This window comes from Armigeres subalbatus, chromosome 3, assembly GCF_024139115.2.
Source record: "Armigeres subalbatus isolate Guangzhou_Male chromosome 3, GZ_Asu_2, whole genome shotgun sequence".
Classification (NCBI taxonomy): domain Eukaryota; kingdom Metazoa; phylum Arthropoda; class Insecta; order Diptera; family Culicidae; genus Armigeres; species Armigeres subalbatus.
In genome coordinates, this window is record NC_085141.1 from 207,753,337 (window position 1) to 207,765,767 (window position 12,431).

The 12,431-nt window shown below is 39.7% G+C and overlaps 1 protein-coding gene across 2 annotated transcripts in view; it reads left to right on the forward strand.

Annotated features, from left to right (window-relative positions):
- The window catches only part of LOC134227733 (torsin-like protein), a 54,659-nt gene that overhangs the window by 9,287 nt on the left and 32,941 nt on the right, over positions 1–12,431 (forward strand). The window lies entirely within an intron of this gene.

The window sequence follows — 12,431 nt, forward strand, 5'->3', positions numbered from 1 at the left end:
AGATGACGAACATTTTTACAAAAGTAATTTGTGCACAATGTGATTCGATGTTTAGCACTGTTTTTCATCTATTTCGTTTATTTGACAAGCTCAGGCGTGTATAACACTTAACGGAGCCCAGACTCTTTATGATATTTACAATCTACATCATTATTATCAACAGTTAGTATGTGAAAAGGACATGGCGACTCGAAGTTAAAAAGTTGTGTAATTTCAGGACGACTGGGTTGGAATTTAGGTTTGAGGTATTTCAGCTACACATCCGGGTACTTGACGTCATGAACGTCGAGAATGACGTAGCATTGTGCTTGAGTTAAAGTTTGTCAGGGGGCGTCTTGTAACGAGCATGTCGTTTCATGTTTTTTTGTTCAATATATGTTACTCGTAATATCCGTTATTTATTTAAATTAATTTAGTAATTTGCTAAAACAGTTGAACCAGTCTAGAGCCCAAAATACAGATTCACTTCATTAGCGTTCATTTCCGTTCATGAGCGACACTCGCAAGAAGCGCAAAACAAAATTGATTGTGTGAGTTCCTACTGACGTTGTGAGCGGCCGTGGGAATTTATTGCCCATTAAAATTGATCAAATCTGCCGGGTGGCTTGTACCACATGCTATCGCCCGCGTGCATCGACCCGCTGGGAATCCTTTCAGGATGCGTTGACCTTTGGCGTTTTCTTTCCACCTAAGATTTTGGGGCCGAACAGCGAGATGGATGATTGAAGCTGTTCGTGGAAAGAGACGCAAACATGCGCGAATATGATTATTTAGAGCGCGAGAGTAATTTTCGGAATCACGAAATTAACTTCGTGATGTCCGGTGATGCAATTTGCAATTTGGCGGTTAATCTGAGGATTCCCAAGTTGATCAAGTTCACTTCGAACTGATCCGTGGAAGAGGCAGGAGTGGCCCAAAGTTCTCCCGCCGTGGTGTCTTTTCAAAGGTGACATGAAGAATAGTCAGTTAGTAGAGCTTAATTAATACCTATTTAAATTCCTTTCCCGAGTTGTAGCTATCAGTAATTGTGTGTGCGATTGTTAATAGGCGGTGTATTATCGTGTGTGGCTTTGGTCCAGTAAAGGTAATTTGTGCTATTTTGTGCTTTTGTGAACGGTCTAAAATAACACGTTGGTCGTGTAACGAATTATTTAAAGGTTTCTTGCCAAGCCGTTAATCCGTCCGTGGCACCGCAACCGAACTCCCAGTGGCCATTTCTGACCCCACCATCAGGCTCAGAAGTTCTCCCGGGGCACGCCGGAAGAGGGACGCTTCCGTTTTTCCACGCTCCCTAGGCAGGACGAACAGCAAGCGCATACGTTATTTCCGTTCCCCTAGTGACGACTAGTGGAACCTCGACGCACGTGTCGCGTCGCGCGCAATCGGAGTGAGTAAGTAGCGATGAACGAGTAAACCGACCGCCAACCAGCAGCAGAAAGGCAATCCGCCTACCCCCGGCGGCAACAGAGCATCGTCGCCGAACGAGAGAGCAGCAGCGAATTCACCGCCACCCCCTTTCCGTTCATCCGGCGGCGTCAACATCGTCACCGAAGAAGGTCTGTGAGTACCCACCACATATTACATTCATGCGCATGACTATTTAATTCACGCCGCAACCTTGTTTCCGTTGCGTGGCGTGCACGGCCGTTTTTGTAAGACCGTGAAGCAAATTCCGTGAATCGAAAACCCGTTGCGTTCGCAGGGCGAACGAGAGATTCAATAGCACGTTGTTCGTAAAGCACACCTAAGCCAAGCACACACACGATAGGTAGACAGGGACCATAGCATGGGAAAGGTTGAGTGAGAATAGGAAGAGAAGAGCGAAGAGAAATGAACACTGATGTAGAAAGATAGATGTAAGAAATAAAGCTCAATGTGACTGGATAAAAGCTCATTTGTTCCGTGCGTATACAGAAACATTTCAGTCGTAGAGTATGAGAAATGAGGAAGCGGACAGATAGATTCCTGCAATAAATGTTGGTCCCAATTAAGTGAAATGAGTTGAGTGTTTTTCATGTCACACGTGTCCCGTTGTAGTTTTTTGTTGTAGAAATTGTTTTACTGGGGAGGTTGGCTCCGAAACCAACCGGGCAACTTTTTAATCGGATACGGGTCGGTTCGATTGGGAATTTCGGGATACTTGCCGATGATGATAAAACCCCCTTTATATAATTCATCACTGGCCGTTAATTGCAATCGTGTTCAAAGTAATTTTATACACAAATCGCATTAGTAGCGTTTCTTTTTGTGGACAGTTTCAGTCAGCCAACTTACTTCCCGGACCAAATTCAGAAACTGAGCCTTCTTCCCCTGAAAGGTCTCAACGGTCGGGCAACCCAAATATTGGTGGATGGTCTCCCTCGGGAGTGGCGCTTAAGCCATCTCACTTTTAAGCCGGGAAGGTCAGTAAGGCTGACGGTTATAGTCTTCAATCAGACAGAGACATGAAAAAATACTGAGAAAGTAAAAAATAGAAGTATTAAATTTTGATGTCAAACGAGCAAAGGAAGGCATAGATGGCCTGTATATAAACGACATCGCGATCACCTAAAACCACTTCACTTCCCTGTAGGAAGCAGCATTTCCCCTAAGATGCTCAATAATAATTAATCCTTCCCTGTAGGGTTGTTTACCTTGGGCCACAAGGGCATCCATGGGGAGGATTTGAAGCTTTTTGTCAGACTCGCTCCGTTGGCCAAACCCTCTATTTCGACATCCAGCGATGTAGACCTGTGCGCCGAAGTATTTGTGAACGGCGGCGGCGCAAGGCCATTTTTACACCGGAGGCGGCGGCGTCGGCGGCGTCACGCCATAAGCAAAGTTCGGCGGCGACGGCGTGAATCGGCGTGAAGAATTTTGATCTGAGAAAAAAGTTTCACGTAGCAAGCCTGATATGATGCTTTTTATAAAATTTTGTACAATAACCAGCTACAGTCAGACCAAAGACAGTCAGACTGATGGGGTGAACATCCTAATAGGCGTAGCTTGTATCGCCAAAGCAAAAGTATACATATACATCACATCCTCCACTAGGACATTGCCGCATCACATCACATAAGTTCATTGCAAAGTAATTTGGATATAAATCCAGAAAATTCGTTTGGAAATTCCTCAAGATATTCCTCAGAAAATTCGAAAAAGGAATTCTGGAATAAATTAACAATTTCCCTTATGAATTCCTTCAGAATTTCCTCTAAGAATTCCTTTGAAAATTTATTAGGGTATTTCTCAAAAGTTTCTTCAAGAATTTCCTTAGAAATTACTTTAGAGATTGCTTCGGAAATTCCTTTACGGAGTCTTCTTGTAATTTATTTAAATATTCATTCGAAAACTTTTTTAGGAGTTCCTTTGAAAATTCCTTTAAGAATTAACATTCCTAAGGAAACTCCTTGAGCAACTCTTCCAGTAATTCCTGTAGAGATTTTTTTTCAATTCCTCTAAGAAATTCTTTTGGAAAATCTTCGGAAATTTTGTTTGTAAATTTCTAATTTTTTTTTAAATCATTGTTTACGTTTTTTTTTAAATTGAAAATAAGTTTAAAACTCAAATTCCCTCATGAGTTTCTTCGAAAAATTCTTCAAAAATTCCTCCATATTATAATTCTTTCCGGCGTTATTCCGCAGAAATTTTGTATAGTTCACTGAAGGAATTTTCGAATGACTTCCTGGAGGAAGTTCTAAAGAAGTTTCTGAAAAAATAAAAGGCCTTTCCGGAAGGTTTTCTGAAGGAATCCCTGGATGAATGTACAAATTGATTCCTGTGGCTTTTCTAAAGATATTTTCGAAGAAATTCCTGGAGGAACTTCCGGCTCTATTCCGGAATAACCAAAAAAGAACCAAAAAAGATTTTCGAACAGATTTTTAAATCGTGAACGCTATTTAAAAAATTATTAATATTGACCATCTCGACACAATCAGAATGCATTCGATTGATTTTTATATTGTTGATTCAAACCTTCTAAAGTAAGGCGAAATATGATTTTTTTTACATTTTTGTTCAATTTCAAATTTTGTAAAAGGTTTACAACATGAAGATCTGATATACCATGCAATGCAGGTAAAGGACTTTTCAATACCTTTCTTTTGTACTACATAAGATGATGGAGGGATCTCTGCAAGTTGCCGTTTTAAGAAGTGTTCGGTATTGGGAGGTGTCTGGCGCTGGGGGATCTCCCCCTACACTTCCCCACAGTTGTAATTGATTTGACGCGCCCTTCCTCAAAGAAGCCACCCCTCGGAAAGCTCAAAAAGGATTGCGAATTTATTTATTAGTCTGTTGGATTACACTTTTGAAAGGAGATTCTCTCTATCCCGCGGGCTTCACGTAAGTGTCTCTGCTTACGGGTCTGTCGCCTCCGTGTTTGCCTAATATTAGAAGTTCATCACTACGCTCGTTGATTTGTAGGTCTATTGCCAAGAAGTTCTTGGATGATCTAGCATTATCACGCCAATGCGGGTAAAAGTGACAGAGATAAAAGCAAACAAATCTGCTAAAGGTATAATAGCTATTTAATTAATGCCTGATGGGTTGCCTTGGTCCGGCAGATGCAAACGCACTGCATACTGTGATTTTTGTGTTGGCCATTCATCGGCGTGAAATACGAAATTCGGCGGCGTGGAGCCAATCGGCGTATGGCGCGCCGCCGACATCTTGACCGGCGTCGGCGTACGTCAATAAGTTTCGGCGGCGGCGGTGTGGCGCGGCGGCGCACAGGTTTACCGCGATGGCATATTGCTTGAGCATGATTGACTCCCGGTAGTTGCTACTCCATTCTTTCACAAATAACAAACAGATGTTTGCTTGGGACTAGCACTCATCTTCAATGTTCAAGTACTGGTGATCTCATTTGTTACGTCACACTGGCGGCTGCCACGTTAGAATGGAAGTCAATGTAGGGAAGGAGGAGGAAATTATGCTTTTGCAATTGCATTTGCAACTTGGTATGTAGGTACGGTTACACGTAGTTTGTTTCGGTTGATCTGGTAAAAATTCGTCTTCGAAGACGACGCTTAAAATCATGCCTTAGTAGCATTAGCATTGAGCATTTCGCACAAATTCGTAGGTGGTACAAGCCAAGACTATTGTATGAGAGTAGCAACACTTTCATCCGGTACCACAGATATTGATTTGGGACTAATCGCTATCTCTTAGATGGAAGCAATGCACTCTCCAATAGTCGAGATCGGTCCTGGCCACGTCCTTGCGAATGCTGAGGAAGGGAAAGGATGGTTAGTTGGACACCTACTTAAGAAAGATGCAGAGAACTCTACGACCTCTCATAGGTGCCACGGGAGGTTTTTGGATTGTTAGTGTTGAAGGTTTAACAGTAGGAATCGTTCTGGTAGAACGTGAAACACAGAAAGAACTAAGATAGAAATACAAAGTAGGAAAGGGACGAGCCTGGAATTGAACCCACGACCTCCTGCTTATAAGGCAGAAGCGGTAGCCACTAGACCACCGAGCTCGTCACCGACGCTTAAAATCATGCTTAATGTACAGTAACGTTCAGTTCAGTTTACGCCCGTTGTCTGGCGCTCGTATCGCCTCTTGGACACTCTGTACCATCCGTTCCTATATACACCACCCATACGTGGTGCGGACGGCAGATTAAAAGTCCACTTGGTACATGCATCGGTGAACGTTTCGGAGTACTCGTTGTTTATGATTTTGAACTGCTCAGTCAACTCATTGCTCGTTCCAAAAACTAGTAGGATGGGGCAAGATGGGTCGGCTAAGGCAAACCCACAATGCATCAAAACAATTTGTAATTTAAGTAAGGTACACTGGGGGAAGTGGAAAAAGGGGGTAAGTGTAAAAAGCGACTCGAAAAATTGGAATTGTACATTCTTTACAGTTTTTACCACATCATAACATTATGCAAGAATATACTTTGATGCTCACACTAATACTATGTTGAAATTTGAATAATACATACACTAACACTGTTAACGCTTGAACTGTAATTTTAGGTTTCGCGAAAAGTTGATTTTTGCATTCATACAATCAATTCTTATTTGCACCAATTGTCCTTTTTTTCAAGTGAATTTATGTCACAAGTGACCATTATAATACAATTAAACTAATCCCATTCAATTGGTAGTGGTTTGTACCAAGAAAGCAAATAATTCAAAGATTTTACACTTACCCCAGGTATCAAACACTGCGGGGGAAGTGGACAATGTTCTAATTACGCAATTTTTTTCTTCCCTCCAGGGTTTATTTCGATAGCTGTGAATCTTAATATGTTCCTTCTTTGTTATTATTGTGATTTCAGTGGTGATTGGATAAAAGAGAAAATGCTTGATTAATCCACCTATCGGTATTGATGCCTTTCATATGTTTTACATATGAAAAAAAATGTATAAGAAATTAAAAATAGCACTGATAGGTAAATATATTGCATAATTCAAATTAATTTTTATTCATAACAAGTTTCACCGTTGAATGCAATTTTTTTGCGAAAAAATTGGTTAAGGACAAGAGCTTAAGAATAGCTGATTATTTTGTACGTGCTTTGCGCACACACATACATACAAATACGCACATACAGACATCATCTCAATTCGTTAAAATAAGTTGATTAGTTTATAACCCTGTAAGTCCCATTTTTCCTATAAAAAGTTCATCTTTGGGGCGAACATATAGATTTTATCTACACTTAGTGTTCGAGAAGGCAAAACCAGCCCTCCCCTAGCTATTACGAGAATTCCTTGAGTATCTATTCCGTTAAGATGATGAAATTATTCCACAAAAGATACTCAGAGCAATTATCGTATTGATTTTAGTTATAAGTAACAACTCATCACTATGGAAGGTCAAGGTAACATGGATTTTCCACTTACCCCATCCCATGAGGGTAAGTGGAAAAACAACTCCTAATTTTAAAATCTATTTCCATGAATTTCAAGCGACCAAAATGGTATGAATTACCGCACAGTTGGTGCCAAATTGACTGTTTTTGGTAGCCCATTTTGATTGAACGCATTTAGATCATTTAAACTGGTTTTACACTAATTCAAACATGCACTATCGATTTTTCCTTTTCCACTTCCCCCAGTGTACCTTAATTTAACTTTTCAACATGGATTTATAGAAATAGCTCATAATCTGTATGCAAAGGACATGCAATAATAAAAATTTCACTTTCTGTTACACGAGTCATTGAAGTAAAAGTCTGTTTTTCTGTTAATCAAAATATTCCTGGGTAACATGGATCAAACATCGGGGCAAAATGGGTCACATTGAAATTCTACAATTAATATTTTGTTATTCACGATATCAAATTATACACAGATATTTAGGTTTACTGCCGATGATTTTATCGAATAAAAAATAATTTTTAGGCTTTTGAAGAAAACATTGAAAAAGTCCTCATTTTCTTATCAAAATAAGCCGTCCATGTATAACATTCTTAAAGGCAAAATTTATATATTTTTAATAATTAAAGTTACACCATTATGGTGAAAGATAACCTAAAATGATTGATTAAACAGGTTCATGTTAGAATGTCTAATTTTTGATCAAATTTATTTATATACAACATCATCTACATTACATACGATACTTTTATCATATTACCAATAAAATGATCAAATTCCACATTGTTTGACAAGATTACACGTGAAATATAGGCCGACAAGCCGAATCATATTTAAGAAAGTCATGAATCAAAAACAAAGCCAGTATTTCTACTGGATCAAAAAGGCTCATAATTAAGCGTAGAGCGATCCGCTTTGTTGGTCGCAATCCGTCATAAATATACGGAGCCATATGACTCGACTAACTCGTACAGAACACCAAGACATCATTCTCCCACATCCAAGCGATTCCAAGAACTCATTGCTTCTCTTCCTTGTTGCCATCGATGCATATGATCGCTGCTCGCATACCGCACCGAGATTGCGCGCAACTACGTCGCTGTTTCTGACCCAATTACGCATGTTGAAGCCAGCTTTCGAGTGTATTAGCTTCACTTGCAGTGCCCGCTCCGTTGCTTCCTCTAGAGTATCAGAACTATCAAAGTAATCGAATATGTAAGTTTTCTTTTGGTTACCGCTGCACTGGAAACTCCTTTGCATTTTTATCCATGATGAACAAGTAGCGCCAAACGTTGCGACGACCATGATATATATTTCAGGTTCCGGACTGACATCAAAACTGAAAAAGTACCGCCTTGAGTGTGTTCCCTCTCTTTTGATCCGGATTTGATGTTACATGTTTTCAATGCCTGGATTCATTTAGTTCAGCTCTCGATCGACGTCAGACTTACAGCCGTGCAGACCTAGGAACTGGTACAAGTCTTGATTCTCTCCGCAATATCCGTAAATTGTCCATCAAAGAATGCTTTTATTGCTATAAGTTCGCCTGGTTTGCCAATGCAACTTTCAAGTGCTACAAATAACAAATAAGTTCTGTAGGCCGATGAGCACTTTTGATTTTGCCTCTTTGCCCGTACATTTACGAAAAAGACTGATTTTAGTTCAGAGTAGGTGCTACTGATAGTTTCCGTGGGCCCGTACATTTACGAAAATGTTTGTTTTTGGTTGGCCATACCTCTGACAGCAGCGAAAATTACCACCCGTATACCGTTGTCATTGGTAGCGGTTTTCCTATGGCAGTCTGGAACGATATGTACGCGTGTTTTTTCGCTTGCAATTCGGAATAGGTTTCTTCGGCAATCCTGGAATCCTGGGGAAAATTCCTCTGGCAATCTGTTAACGATTTTTCTGGAAATCCGCGTACAATTCCTCCGACAGTTTTCGAACGATTCCTTCAGAAATCTAGGAGCGAATATTTCGGCGGCTTAGGAACGATTCCTCTGTCCATCCACTAACGATTCCTGCGGAAATCCATGAACAAGAATGCAAAGTTGTTGCATCGCTCTGCATCGTTCCATCAATCTCTGCAAATCTTCGCATCTTTTCGAAAAAAGATGCAGCGTGAGCAATCTTAGGGCAAGCCAGAGTAAACGCGACGAGCGATGCGGCGCGACTCACGTAAAAGAATAATAATCAGTGGTATTTTAAACTAACAATTTTCATTTTTTATGTACTAAAATATTACATTAAGATACTCATTTTTCTTATATTTATGTTGTAAAAATATGGTGATTTTTCTCAAAATTAAGCCCACAAAATTTCGAAATGAAAAGTGAAATGGAACCCAATTTTTATCATTTCTGAGGGACATTGATGGCGGAAATTTTTTGTTTTATTTAAAAAAAATCCAAATGTTTGATACCAGAAAACGAAATAGTGGAAGTAAAATGAAGACATTTTCCCCTAGGACGCTCGCAAATAATTATTCAAAAATTTTACTCAAGTGCATAGTATGCATCGGCCAAAAGTTTAGGTTCACCTTTTTGCCTTTCTCGTACAACAAAGTTGTACCGAAAGGCTATCATTTCACTCTGAAAATGAACTTTTTACAGGAACATCTGATAGTAAAGTTTCTTATACCATTCGACTCAGTTTGATGAATCGAGGTGATGTCTGTGTGTGTATGTTAGTGTGTCTGTATAATCACTTTTTCAACCTAAAAAACTCACACGATTTTCATGTACTTAGACTTAACTGATTTTATCACAACAAGTTGCATTTCGCAGAGCCACTCTTCTTATTACATGCTATTTAATTTGATTAAGATTGATCAATGCGTTCGCAGCTGACAAGGAAAATGGTTTAGGCAGTTTTCCATTTTTTCCCATATAATCGGAACTACGAGCATTGAGCAGCTATCATGCTATAATATAAATTACGTTCGCTCGATGGATTAGAATCCTCGCTACGGCAATATCGATAACGCTAAAAATGGCTATTTTGGACCCCCCTCCCCCCTTTGTCACACTTTTTGTATTAAACCTCTAAAATTTTTGTATGAGTCGTCACGCTGCTCGGAAACCACCCCCCCCCCCTCCCCCCGCACCAACACAATTGTAAGTTTCATCGTTGGAAACAGAAATTGGCAAATCGCACTCGATAACGACGCGATAACTGCTGGTTCGTACACATATTTTTGATGCAGGTAATTCATTGTATTTTCTTTTTTGATTATGATTCATCTGTCTCCTTTTCCTTGTTCACTCTACCTAAATGATACCCAAAGGGACTATTTAAATTGGTCTATAAAATAAAGCATATGTTAGTCAAGAAAATCAGTGAAGTTGTTATGTATGGATTAATTGTTACAGGAAACTTACTCCTAAACTGTATGATTATGCAGCGGAAAGGAGAATAAAGTTGGATAAAAGCTGTTCCAACATTTGTAGTATCTGCTATTGCAGACTTTATAGCTTTATCAAGAAAGGAAACGAGCCAGCAACTCCATCAAGTGCAGTTAATATAGAATGTGAAAATCAAGAACTAACACTAACCGTTTCTGAACCATCGAAACTTGACTTCTAACTTCCCTTCCCAAATCCTGGACTGCATACAAAATTATGCAAGAATTCGGTGTTTCGCAACGAACTGCTCAACGTGCAAAGGAATTACAGATTGAAAAAGGTTTTATGAGCACATCGGAGACCAGAGTAAATATGTTGTCTTTGAGCGATGATACTCTAACTGTAGTTAGGGACTTTTATAATAGTGACAAGTTAAGCAGAGCATGTCCTGGGAAAAGAGATTTCGTTATTGAAAATATTATATATTTTACTTTTAAAATTGGATTTTCAATGTTTTCCAGCAGCCGCCCAAAAAATTGTATTCTGGCTGGTTCAAGTGGAACGCATACTGTCTGCGTATGCATTTATCATCAGAATGTTAAATTAATGTTTAAAATCCTTAAGGAAAAGAAACTTATTCATAACCATTTAAAAACGTATCATGACTTGTTTTTTAAAATACTTTGTGAAAATCCTACAGAGAAATGTTGGTTGAAAACCTGTGATCATTGCCCGGGGACGCAGACACTGGATAATGACCTGATAAATTTTCTTGATTCCTTAGAATTTAAACAATGGAAGCAGACAGATCGTTGTCATTTAAATTCAATTTTTATTTATTTATTTATTTAATCAACTTAACAATGCATCCAGTTTGCTATAATATACCTTAGGCAGTTATAAAACTGATAAGGAGGCCTTGCTTCGCTATTCGTTTGTGCGTATGAGAGTTATTCATTTTAATACAATTCATTATAATATGTTTTCCATTACATTTTTTAAGCCTTCTCTAAACCTATTCAATGAGGTTGTGTGTTTCAATTCTAATGGAAGATTATTAAAATTAACAATAGCAGGATACATGCATCCTAAACGTACATAATTTGTTCTTGGTGTTTCGTGTATTGTAACGATGCAATTCATTAGCGGATTGTAAATCAAAATTGTTCCTTTTTAAATTTCTCTGAACTTTGAAAATGAACATAACTGACTCGAAAAAGCTGATTTGATTCAAATTCATTACTTGATTATTTGAATATAAATCTACTGTTCTAATGTTCCGAGTTCAGTGCGTGTTGGCTCTTGTTTCGGACGGCAGAACGATCGCGCGATTTGCCGAAATTTTGTGTTTTGCATTGCGCGGCCGGTAATAAAGTTAATTAGTTCAGTGCGTGTTGGCTCTTGTTTCGGACGGCAGAACGATCGCGCGATTTGCCGAAATTTTGTGTTTTGCATTGTGCGGCCGGTAATAAAGTTAATTAGTTCAGTGCGTGTTGGCTCTTGTTTCGGACGGCAGAACGATCGCGCGATTTGCCGAAATTTTGTGTTTTGCATTGCGCGGCCGGTAATAAAGTTAATTAGTTCAGTGCGTGTTGGCTCTTGTTTCGGACGGCAGAACGATCGCGCGATTTGCCGAAATTTTGTGTTTTGCATTGTGCGGCCGGTAATAAAGTTAATTAGTTCAGTGCGTGTTGGCTCTTGTTTCGGACGGCAGAACGATCGCGCGATTTGCCGAAATTTTGTATTTTGCATTGCGCGGCCGGTAATAAAGTTAATTAGTTCAGTGCGTGTTGGCTCTTGTTTCGGACGGCAGAACGATCGCGCGATTTGCCGAAATTTTGTGTTTTGCTTTGTGCGGCCGGTAATAAAGTTAATTAGTTCAGTGCGTGTTGGCTCTTGTTTCGGACGGCAGAACGATCGCGCGATTTGCCGAAATTTTGTGTTTTGCATTGCGCGGCCGGTAATAAAGTTAATTAGTTCAGTGCGTGTTGGCTCTTGTTTCGGACGGCAGAACGATCGCGCGATTTGCCGAAATTTCGAGTTTTGCATTGCGCGGCCGGTAATAAAGTTAATTAGATCAGTGCGTGTTGGCTCTTGTTTCGGACGGCAGAACGATCGCGCGATTTGCCGAAATTTTGTGTTTGGCATTGCGCGGCCGGTAATAAAGTTAATTAGTTCAGTGCGTGTTGCTTGTTTCGGACGGCAGAACGATCGCGCGATTTGCCGAAATTTTGTGTTTTGTTTTGTTTTTCCCTTAGGACGGTTCGTA